The 10,858-nt window shown below is 38.2% G+C and overlaps 1 long non-coding RNA gene across 3 annotated transcripts; it reads right to left on the bottom strand.

Moving 5' to 3' along the window:
* Positions 1-7,660: 7,660 nt before the first annotated feature.
* Positions 7,661-10,471, bottom strand: LOC141626340 (uncharacterized). Of its 3 annotated transcripts, none has more exons than XR_012535934.1 (4): positions 10,244-10,471; positions 8,689-8,808; positions 8,374-8,570; positions 7,661-7,964 (listed from the first exon to the last, which is right to left on the bottom strand). It is a non-coding gene; the product is annotated as an uncharacterized LOC141626340 (long non-coding RNA). The 3 variants fall into 3 exon arrangements; XR_012535936.1 differs by having other exon boundaries at positions 8,374-8,561; XR_012535935.1 differs by having other exon boundaries at positions 8,689-8,781.
* Positions 10,472-10,858: the final 387 nt, after the last annotated feature.

Below are 10,858 nucleotides of genomic sequence, written 5' to 3'. Positions count from 1 at the left end.
TGGTTAATGGTGTTGAATTTTTTGTTATCGAATCATGGTTGTATTTCCATAACTCATAATGGTATGGTGTCGTTATGCGGGACTGGACTGGCAGTACAATGTGTTGTGCGAGTGAAGGGAGGGTGAGTTAATGAAACTGTAGACAAGTTACTTCGTTACTCTGCTCTTCAACAGGGTGTTAGTTAATAGTGGATAAATAGTACAATTGCAAAATATATCTACGTGAGGTTGGCTGCGTTATATCTTCAGGAAGGTAAAAAATGACAAGCCTTTGCACTTTGACGGAATTTGTTGTGTGATAAAATTTTCAAGCAAGGCACAGTGTGTTGGGCAGCTAGAAAATTTATTCTTTTCCCGCATATGTACAGTATACTTGGTCGTTTTCAAGTACTATGTTTCATCGTTTCAACACGATAAATAGTTGAAGTTGGAATAAAATGATAAGTTAGAAATCATGTTCCATAAAATACATGTACATTGCCACTCTTATAGCGAAATCAAGTTTCCTGCAGGAATCAGTCCGGTAATGTAATCGGGCTTCGTCAACCTAATCCACCTTAACTCTCTGGGTCTGACTTCAGTGGGAACATACCCAACCACTAGAAAATCAACATGAAAGTGTGTCAACACCGCCTACTTAACCTCGCCATTAGTCACGCCAAAACAAACACTTCATTAGTATCATCCTTAATAACATTGGAATAACAACACAATAACGCCAGAATAACATCGGAATAACAACACAATAATACCAGAATAACACCGCCGTAACAACATAATAACACCAGAATAATATCAGAATAACAACACAATAACACTAGAATAACACCAGAATAATACTCTAATAACACACGGATAACACTACAATAACACCACAATAATACTACAATAACAGCACAATAACACGGGGAAGAAAAAGAGTCAAAAAAATCAAAGTAGTAAAAAAATCAAACTGACACCGGAATAACATCATAATAACACCAGAATAACAATACCACCAGAGTAACAACACAATAACACGTGGTAAAAAAAGAGTAGAAAAATCATAGTAAAAAAATCAAAGTGACACCGGAATAACACCAGAATAACAATGACACCAGAATAACAGCACAATAACATGCGGTAAAAAAAAGAGTAAAAAAAATCAAAGTAGTGAAAAAAATTAAAGTGACACCGGAATAACATCACAATAACACCGTAATAACAATAACAGCACAATAACACGTAGTAAAAAAGAAAAAGAGAAAAAAAATCAAAGTCCTAAAACAAATCAAAGTAAAAAACAGCACAATAACAGCATAATAACACGAGGTAAAAAAATGAAAGTAAAAAAAATGAAAGTAAAAAAAAATCAGAGTAACACCAGAAAAACAAGTGGTACAAAAAGAAAAAGAAAAAAAGGTAACATAATGAGAAAATTAGAGAAAAACATAAGAAATTAAGAATAACACTACCATAAGAGTGTGAGCACAAACTTACCATAAGAAACCAAACTCACAAGATCTCATATATATATATATATATATATATATATATATATATATATATATATATAGAGAGAGAGAGAGAGAGAGAGAGAGAGAGTTTAAGAGAAAGAAATAAAACTAAGGAGGGTTTATTCATCTTTTCATCATCTTAGGAAGGATCTAAAGGTAAGTAACTCGCGAAACCGTCTTATAATTAATTAATCTTATTTTATTAACGTTGTTGACCAACCCCTTAACCACCGTGACCACCGTTGACCCAGACATCTGATCGTTGACCAGCGTTGACCGGAATTGACCGGTCAGTTTAACCACCGTTTGACAGTCGTGAAGGGGGGCGTTCTTATGTAGCGGTTTTGGGGTGTTTGTTGGGTAATTTTTAGATCTTAATTTAAGTAAAAATTTTAGATTATAATTATATGTAATTTATATTGATTAGGGGATGATTTGGTGGAGGAACAATTCTAATTGCTTAATTACTTAAGTTGCTTGAATATTGAAGATTTGCTTAAAAGGTACGCTAACTACTCAACTCGTGTTATTATTAATGACTTGTGAAATTTATTATATAATGTGAATTGGATGGATTATTGGATTATTGGATAAGGTGTATTATTATTGTTGGATGCCTCAGCTCGTGTCTGAGATGAATTGGTTGGTTATTATTATTCATTATTGTAGTTGCACATCATCTGCATTGGATACGTCAGATTCGTTCTGAGATGAATTAATATTATTGTTGCATATCATTTGCATTGGTTACCTAAGACTCACTCTAGGATGAATTTTTATTAATGTGGCGTAGCATTTGGATTGGTTTCCCCAGGCTGATTCTAGAGGACTTTTCCCTGAGATGATGAATACCTCAACTTCGGTTGGGATGATGAATACCTCAACTTCGGTTAGGATGGTGAATACCCGGGCCAAGGATTGGCGGTATGAATTGGTGTTTCGGGTGATGAGCTCAACTGCATTGCGTATCATATCATATCATGCATTTCCATTTAATTAATCTTTTATTGTTGTTAGTTATTCCTACTGAACCGTTTTATTGGTAGTGTATTCTATAGATAACTGTGATGAACCAATTATTAGGGAGCAGTTTGACTGACGGGTTGTAACACCCCCATACTCCAAGTGCCTTACCAGGACCACTCAGGTATGAAGACATTACCATCTCGGTTACCCGAGGCAATGATAATCAAATAACAATGAAGAAACAACGTTTATTATAAATAATTAGCGAATAGTTACAATCCTCAAAACCAAACCAAAAGTACGATACATGTTCTCAAAGATTATTCTAATGAAATGTAAATAACTAATAAGCTACAAAGCGGAAGACTCCTATCATCATGTCGTGGCCATCCCGGCTATCCCAGTACTCATCTCAATACCTGCTCAATATCTGCTCACCATCCCCGAATGGATCACCGCAGTTTACAAAACAACAAGGGTCGTACTAATCACACAATTCAATATATAATAACAATAAGGCAACAGACAGCTTAAGCGCCACACACACGCAATCACACCAAATCCAATCATCTCAATCATCGACCATCCACTTTGGACCAGCCCCGCCGTGGGGACCGCATGCCGTACCCACCAAATCCCCGCTCCACATAGTGAGTGATAACCCTGTCCATTAATGTGCACATCCCTTCTGTGGCGGGTTCCACTGAAGGCGAAACTAGGGCGTGAAGCAACTCCAAGTGACCCCACTCGGCCCGAGGCCACGCCCGCAAAACCATCAACAACGATCACAACCACAATCACAATACAATTATTATATCAAACAACCAAATACAATACATCAACCAATATCCCATTATGGGACTAATACAGAGTAGGAAATCCTACCTGGTAAGCACACAATCGACGGTCTCTCTCTTTGAATCAAAAAGCCTCCTCTATGAACCCTCCTCCTATCATACAACACACAAAGGCTACCAAATCACATACTACACATAAACCCCCAAATCTCTAAATTAGGGTTTAACCAATTCAAAGGAAAGACAATAAAAAGGGTACATAGATCTTACCCTCGACGCAAGGAACTCAACGGTATAAACAACGATAAGAACTGACCCTCCAAACTCCGGGGATTGCTAATAATGCGATTAAGAAGATGAAATTGCTTTCTTTCTCTCTTAAACAGTAATTTAGGTTTTGTAAAAGTGATTTAGAATAATGACGACAAAGCTTAAATACCTTAATCGCATAATTAACAAAACCCGAGAAAATTCCCCGTAAAACTGGCTACTCGATTGAGTACCCAAGGTACTCGATCGAGTACCCCCTTACTCGATCGAGTGCCCCAGCTACTCGATCGAGTACCCAACAAGTCAGAAACTTTTCTAAAACGCAACTTACCCTTACTCGACAGAGTAAGGCCTACTCGATAGAGTACCCCAAGACTTACAAATACGGAGTATTACAGTCTTTCCTCCTTAAAAGGAACTTCGTCCCCGAAGTTCAAACCACTACTAAACAAAGGTACTCCCACAACATTCCCGACTCAACAATCAAACAAAATTCAACACAAAAAATGATACTAACCCAACTCATCCCGACAAACATACCGACACAACATATAAAAGGGGCATAAAACTCTTAAAAACTGTGCGCGATCATCTCCTACCCCCCTAAAAGAAACAAGGTTACGTCCCCGTAACCATACATACCTGATCAAAAAGGAAAGGGTAACGCTCTTTCATAGCCTCCTCGGGCTCCCACGTAGCTTCCTCGGTCTCGTGGTTAGACCAAAGGATCTTAAGCAAAACTGTCTCACCACTCCTAGTCTTTCTAACCTTTCGGTCTAGAATCTGCTTAGGCACCTCAAGATATGATAAGGACTCATCAAGCTCTAAGTTCTCGGCCTCTAACACATGTGACGGGTCACTCACATACTTCCGCAGCTGCGATACATGAAACATATTATGCACTCTCTAAACTTGTTTGGTAAAGCCGGACGATAAGCAACCTCTCCCACTCGCTCTAAGATCTCATAAGGACCGATGAACTTCGACTCGGCCTTACCTTTCTTCCCAAATCTCATAACCCCACGCATAGGAGACACTTTCAAAAGAACTTTGTCCCCAACTTGAAACTCTATGTCTCTGCGATGTAGATCTGCATAACTCTTTTGCCTATCCTGCATTTTGCTCTCATCCGTTCCCCCGATCATCTTAACTGTTCCACCATCTCATGCACCATCTCCGGTCCTAAAACCACTTTGCCTCAAAGACTATCATCCCAACAGATTGGACTCCTACATCTCCTCCCATACAAAGCCTCAAACGGTGCCATACCAATACTAGTGTGATAGCATTGTTATTGTAAGAAAATTCTATCAAGTCCAACCTCTGCTCCGAGCTACCACCAAAATCCATCACACAAGCTCGCAACATATCCTCAAGAGTCTTGATTGTTCTCTCAGTCTGCCCGTCTGTCGTAGGATGAAATGTTGTACTCATCTTCAAAGTTGTTCCCAACGATTCCTGCAACTCCTTCCAAAACCTCGATATAAACCTCGCATCTCTGCCAGACACTATGTCCTTAGGGACTCCATGTAACTTCAAAGACGTTCTTTCGATAGGCCATAGCGATTATGCCTTAGTCCATGTATCTTTCATTGGAACAAAGTGAGCGACTTGGTCAGTCGATCCACTATTACCCAAATCATGTTGTTACCTTGTTGGCTCTTTGGCAAACCCACAATGAAATCCATGGAAATGGTTTCCCACTTCCACTCAGGTACCTCTAAAGACTGAATCTTACCTTGTGGTCGCATTTGTTCCCCTTTAACTCTCGGCATGTCAAACAACGGACACAAACTCAATTTGTCTCTTTCTTCATCCCAGGCCACCAAAACGTTTTCTTCAAATCCTTGTATAGCTTGTCTCCACCTGGATGAACTGAATATGGTGTGCAATGCGCCTCTGTCATGGTAGTCTTTTTCAACTCCTCATCATTAGGAACACACCACCTACCATCAAACCTCAAACTACCATCTGTATGAATAGAAAATCGGGACACTGTCCCTTTCTCTACTCCAGCTCTCCACTCCACTATCTTAGGGTCCAACGCCTGCTTACCTCGAATGTCATCATAAAACTCAAGATGTACTGTCATATCACCCATGGCATCTCCTTTCTGCATCATATGTATCCCAAAACTCGCTACCTCATCTCTCAGCCTCATCAAAGATAGAGCTGTACACAGAGAATGTACTCTCTTCCTACTCAAAGCATCAGCAACAACATTGGCCTTCCCTTCATGGTAGATGATTTCCATGTCGTAATCGCCAATCAGCTCCATCCACCTCCTCTGTCTCATGTTCAACTCCTTCTGTGTGAAGATGTACTTGAGACTCTTGTGATCGAAAATACCTTAAAGATTGCTCCATAAAGGTAATGTCTCCAAATCTTGAGAGCAAACACCACCGCACCCAACTCCGGATCATGAGTAGGGTAGTTCTCCTCATAAGGCTTCAATTGCCTAGAAGCATAGGCAATCACTTTACCATTCTCCATCAACACACATCCCAACCCATTCTTTGAGGCATCCGTATAAACCTTGAAGTTCTCGGTCCCTTCAGCAATGCTAAGACAGGATCTCGTGGTCAAACGCTCCTTTAGTGTTTGGGAACGCCGTCTCACAACTCTCATCCCAACGAAACCTGTTCTCTTTCCTCATCAACGCGGTCATAGGTCTAGCTATCTTGGAGAAATCCTTCACGAACCGTCCGTAGTAGTATCCGGCTAAACCCAAGAAACTCCTAACCTCGGCAACATTCTTTGGTGCTTCCCACTTTGTCACTGCCTCAATCTTCGCGGATCCACAGACTACCCCATCTTTAGAGATCACATGCCCAGAAAAAGCAACTTTGTCTAACCAGAACTCACACTTAGATAGCTTAGCATACAACTCATGGTCCCTCAAAGTTTGCAACACGATCCTCAGATGCTCCTCAAGCTCCTCCTTAGTCTTAGAGTAGACTAAGATGTCATTGATAAATACCACTACAAACTGGTCCAAGAACTGTCTGAAGATTCTATTCATCAAATCCATAAACACTGCTGGCGCATTAGACAACCCAAACGGCATCACCACATACTCATAATGGCCATACCTCGACGTGAAAGCTGTCTTTGGTATGTCCACTTCTCTAATCTTCACCTGATGGTACCCCGACCTCAAATCAATCTTAGAAAAGACTGATGCACCACTCAACTGATCAAACAGGTCATCTATCCTTGGCAAAGGATACTTGTTCTTTATCGTCACTCGGTTCAGCTCCCTGTAATCTATGCATAAACTCAAACTCCTATCTTTCTTCTTCACGAAAAGAACTAGTGCTCCCCACGGCGATACACTTGGTCTAATTTATCCCTTCTCTATCAAATCATCCAACTGCTTCCTAAGCTCCTCCATATCCTTAGGACCCATACGGTACGGTGCCTTAGAGATCGGCCCCGTCCCTGGCTTCAACTCAACGGTGAAATCTATCTCCCTCTTCGGTGGCAACCCCGGAATCTCCTCTAGAAAAACATCTGCAAACTCTCCCACCACTAGTATCTCATCTACTCGGTCATCTCTCACATGGCACAAGATCAAAGGACATCCCTTCCTCAGATAAGACTTCAAGGTGACAGCTGTAATCAACTTAACTTTGGGTTTGACTAGAAACCCACGATAAGACACACTAATGCCCTTCGGACCTCTTAAAGACACTTTCTTTTGATGACAGTCTATCTTAGCTTTATACTTTCCCAACCAATCCATCCACTACAACAGATAATAGCTTTTGTGGCGTTTAATTTGTATTTTAACGGCATTTATAAATGCCACAAAACGTTTTAACAGCATTAAGTCTTTTGCCGCAAGATCCAATGTCGGGAGAAGTCCTCGTGGCATTTATTGGATATGCCTGTGAAAGCCAATATAAATGCCATGCTATCACAAATTTCGAGATTGCTCTATAACTGCATTTTAATTGATTTCCCTCTTAAAAATAATTAATTAATATTACACATTATTCTTTTTTCTTGTTATAGTTTTTGTTTATGCATTACTGTTCAACAACCTTTCAAGCTTTTGAGATTGCTTTTTTTTTTTTTTAAATAAAATGCAAATATTTAAAAAAAAAATAAAAAATAAAAAGACTTACAAAATAACAACCTTAATGGAATATAGAACTTTCATATATCAGTGTCTTACAAAAGCCTTATATAAATTTGAGCTCAGTACATTAACAAAAGCCAATTTACTACAGAATTAACATAAGGCTCAATATAAATAACATGTACTCCAACATTCACAAAAGCTTCCATTGACATCCATGATCTCGTGCCATATCCAATACTTCCAACTCAATTGCCTGAAGTCGTACCATAGTCATCACTTCTAACTTGATTCTAATAAGGCTTCGTGAAAACCAAAATGCCATCTATCCTCCTCCTCATACGTTTAATCCTGGGCAAAAGAAACCCAAAGTCACTTCCTTCACCCATCAAATACAATCTGTATCTTTTACACATTCAAAACTTACACGTAAAGCAATAATAAGCCAATATGAAGTAGATTTCCACGATCATATCACACCCCCTTCATGCGAGAGGGCAATGTTAAAAAAATTAACAATCCAATTTTGAATGTGTCACAAATTTTGAATGTGTCACAGGCTCACGACAACCTGAAATTAAATATGTCTAACACCACACAACAAGACAATGATTGTCTTGAAACTTGACGTCACAATAACGGATGGCGTTTTGTGTTGATTACACAACACCAATAACTAAATAACATGTTAAACAATCCCAGGCATCTTGAACAAGCAATCTAATATGTAACAATGTAAAATATCAAGAAAAGGACTTACTTTAGTTTTTCTTGTGGTGTTTATGAGAACTAAATGAAGGATTGCGGCAATGTATAGTTGTGACTGAGAATATCTCTACCAAATAAAGTCATCTTGAGCATGGTTAGCTCCTCTTGCAAATTTCTTTGAGCTACGAGATTGTCGTCTTGTATCTTGGCACGTTTATCATTCACCTTCTTTAGCTCAACCTTCAAAAACTTAATTTTTTCATTACATAAAATGTGAGCAATCATATAGTCCTTCGCTAACAAGTTAAATTAAAATAAAAATTGAATAAACCCTTGATAAAATCAAATACAACAAGTCACCACTCACCTTTGAAGGAAGCGACAGGCCAAGACGTCACGAAAATGTAGCCAACGGTTCGCCAAAGCTCTGACTATTCAAAGCAAAGTTCTGAAATTATAACTGAGCAGCAAAGGTAAAGTAAAAATCCTAAATTCACAAAAACAAATGTTAGATCTATAATCCAATCAAGCATAGTTATTAGGTGGTCAGAACTCTATATTCAATTTAGATAAAACTTCAAGGTTAGAAAAGTGTGCGTAAGGGTCGGCTAGCTGTTGCAACAAAGATATCATCTATTGAAGAAATTTGTGAGTTAATTAATTAATAAGTGCCGTATTAAGAGTGGTATCATCTCCAATGAAACCGTAAGTGTTACAAATCTTACAATTGAACCAAAGAGCGAACCATTGATGGCATGAGTCAATTAGCGTATAGTGTATGATTTTGATTCATTGCATTTTGATCGGGAACCAAGCAAAGTGAGTTTTTGACTTCAATGTAAATGAAAACTTCTAATTAACCAAAGAACTAAGTAAGAAAAAGGACAAAGTTACCAAAAACGGTATCATAGAACACTAGCATTCGTGCGTGCAAGTTTAGATTTCTATAAAGAACTTTTCAATTTGATCCATAATCATATGCAACATGGATTTCTCTTAAATAACTCGTACTAATAGTACCTACTCTGTCCTGGTGAATTTCTTACGTTTTCGTATGCATAAAGATCAAAGTATAAAACAAACATATAAAGTTGCCTTTTCTTTTCTCTCTTCTACTTATACAAAAACAATGGTAAAGGATAGGGGTTAAAGATATGTAAAAAGCCGGGTTCAACAAACGAAACAAAAGGAGCAAGGGAACCTTTGATCCTTCAGCAAACATAATTTTGAAAATAGTTAACCTTCAATGGACGATGCTTAAACTATTGAAAGGTGTTAAATTGATGATCTACCTTCTTTAATTTCACTTTAGCAAGGTATCCAGTAGATGGACTCCAATAGCAAAAAGAACCGGTCTTTATAAGCATAATACAACACTTAGCCTTCAACTTTACTTCAAGCATAAGTGCCAAAAATCACTAGCAAGTAGCAGCACACCCACTTTGCAAACTAATAGAAGCATATGTAGGAATTCATAGGAAAATAGACAAACATCTACACAGCGCCATCAATTAGCATCAACTGCTATAGAAATTCCTCTTTTCAAAGTGAATTTATATCACACATAACTTAATTTTCTGATATTATATTTTCTCAAAACACAGGATAAGAAATACACTAATAAAGCGAACACTAAGAAAACAGGTACAAAATTGTATACTTTTTTACTCTCTATACTCCACACCATAATAATAAATATATATATAAGTTAATTTTTGATTAGAGAGCATACCACAAACGCTTTTGCTAAGTTAATCACCAAATAGCAGTTATACCACAATAATCTGATCCTTAGATCTATCAAAATCGTGCATAGAGTTTGCACTATCAAAGGCAAAACCTAATCTAGCGCACATTTATCCTCAAGCATCTTAATTAAATTGGATTTTTGGTAAAGTGGGCTTAAACATAAACAAACATACCTTTAATTTTGCAGCTTGATGTGTTTCCTTTGCTCTCTAGTCGATGGATTTAGTCAATTAGCAAAAAGATGATGCAGTGAGGGAGTATGAGGTTAGGTTTAGCACATACGGAGTATGATTTAAGCGTTTTGGGGCTTTTTTTTTCAATTTGAAAAGGTAATTTGAGAAATGACCGCCAGATAGAAAAAATTGTGCGCGCCGAAGTGCCTAAAATGTTATAAGGCGGCATTTCAGCTTAAATGTCAGGTTAAATGCCACAATAAGTACACTTAAGGTGGCATTTATACTTTGTGCTGTTAGATAAATGCTGTCTAATATTAGATTTGTTGTAGTGATCCCAACTATCATCTCAAAACCGTCGAAAGGAAACTCTAGCAAGTCTACAGGGAAATCAACTTGCCCAACTATCATAGATACATCTCTAAACAATCTCCCACATGATACAGACTCACCCGAAGGTATAAAAATTCGCTCACTAACAGACTCATATACCCTCAAACCCAACCGTTTAACATGACTCGAAGACACAAACGACTGAGAAGCCCCCGAATCAAACAAAACAAAGGTATGAACGCCATTTACAAGAAAAGTACCGGTGATAACGTGCGCATCTTC

The sequence above is a fragment of the Silene latifolia genome, chromosome Y (assembly GCF_048544455.1).
Source record: "Silene latifolia isolate original U9 population chromosome Y, ASM4854445v1, whole genome shotgun sequence".
NCBI classification, from domain to species: domain Eukaryota; kingdom Viridiplantae; phylum Streptophyta; class Magnoliopsida; order Caryophyllales; family Caryophyllaceae; genus Silene; species Silene latifolia.
This window is presented reverse-complemented; position numbering and strand designations above follow the sequence as displayed.